The 1605-nt window shown below is 43.3% G+C and overlaps 1 non-coding gene across 1 annotated transcript; it reads right to left on the bottom strand.

The window, feature by feature from the left end:
* Window positions 1-414: 414 nt before the first annotated feature.
* TRNAG-UCC lies at window positions 415-486 on the bottom strand. Its single transcript has one exon. It is a non-coding gene; the product is annotated as a tRNA-Gly (tRNA).
* Between the last annotated feature and the right edge of the window lie 1119 nt (window positions 487-1605).

Raw genomic sequence — 1605 nt, 5'->3', positions numbered from 1 at the left:
CTGGCTCCAGATATTTTCTCCTATTAATAAGATCCCCCTTCTTTGCCTTCTCTACTTTCTTCAGAGCAGAAATGCCACGATCTCCAACCATCCTTGTAGCCTTCTCCGGAATTCCCACGCTCCAGAAGCGAGTGGCACTCCCAGCGGCACAAAGAAAGCTCCCTTTACCTATGGGCAGTTCCTGTGCTCAATAAAGCCACAGTCACCCCTTCCCTCATTCTGGCAGAGACATCTTCGCTGGCCATTTTTGCCACGTGGAATTCCCACCCGGACTCCAGGTCCTGCCCTGCCCACCCGGCCGTGCTAAACCTCCCCAAGCTCCGTCTCTTCCCGGCGCTCGCATCCCCGCGGATGAATGGAATTAAGGGATGGCGAACCCTCCTCACCCAGTTGGGAACAGCGTCAAAATGAAGCTGCGTTGGCCGGGAATCGAACCCGGGTCAACTGCTTGGAAGGCAGCTATGCTCACCACTATACCACCAACGCCGCGGTGATGGAGCATCCCTGCTTGCCTCACTCCTTCCTTTCCTGCTTCCCTGCATTCCCAGTTTGCCCACAGGATTTACTGCCTGCCCCCAAGCACAGCAAAGAGCTACTGAGGGAGGCATTCAAGTTTTCTCCACGGCTGCTAAGGCTACTAGAAAATTAGGCGATTGTTTGCTTTGTTTTTAAACACTCATAAGAAGGTTTTGATCAGTAAAATGTTTCCAACGTCCTGATTGGTTTAAAAGAAATTCCAAATAAGACTAAACCTTCAGAAAGGGGACTGTGCACAACTGGAAAAAAAGGCTGGCTGACATCTGATGAAATAAGCATCTTCATTTTTTAAGAAAAGAAATAGTCTTTCCAGCATTAATGTTGCAGATGAGATTTTTATCTCATGTCTGAAAAATTGGGTGGAAAAAGTTTTAAAAAACAACATATATTGTCCTTTCCATCAACTACTGCTTTTGTGTTCTCAGTATCATCCAAAGAAACATAAGATTACATGGAAAATATAGCTAAAAATAAACTTAATAGAGTTGCAAAAGCTTGATATTTGAAAGAGGGTTATCTGAAACACAACCCTGAAATGCTGAATCTCAAACTTGAATACATTTTTGTGGAATAATGTGCGGTGAAAAGATTTCTACTACAGTGGTTAGAGCCACCAAAGTATTTTAGAAGAACAAAATCTCAAAAAACTCACATGGTGTGAGAATATCCTATGAATAACCCAGGGCACTCTAGGGCATCTGTGATTTCACTTCTGAGAATGTCCTGTTTACAAGCAGATATGACTCTTAACAAGTAGGAATCTCAGCAAGTTTGTGGTAGAAACCATTCTGTGCCAGCGGAGAGGTCCTACACAGAGAGACCTTTATGTCTCTTTCATTCTCAAATCCTCTGTCTTCAGCTTCCTGCAGTGGTAATCAGAAAAGTTGTAAGATGCAATATTGGTCAGACTTCCATTGATCCTGTCACTTTCTGCCACTTGGCATCTAAGTGGGTAATTAATAGGTCCATAGTAGGTCCTGTGCATACTCTGACCATTTTACAAGTGTTGGTATATGTTGTATTATACACATTTACAACAATACTTATGCATATACAGTAATACATTAT

The sequence above is a fragment of the Geospiza fortis genome, unplaced genomic scaffold (genome assembly GCF_000277835.1).
Source record: "Geospiza fortis unplaced genomic scaffold, GeoFor_1.0 scaffold548, whole genome shotgun sequence".
Classification (NCBI taxonomy): domain Eukaryota; kingdom Metazoa; phylum Chordata; class Aves; order Passeriformes; family Thraupidae; genus Geospiza; species Geospiza fortis.
The sequence above is the reverse complement of the archived record's forward strand: the minus strand, read 5'-3'. Positions and strand labels throughout refer to the sequence as shown.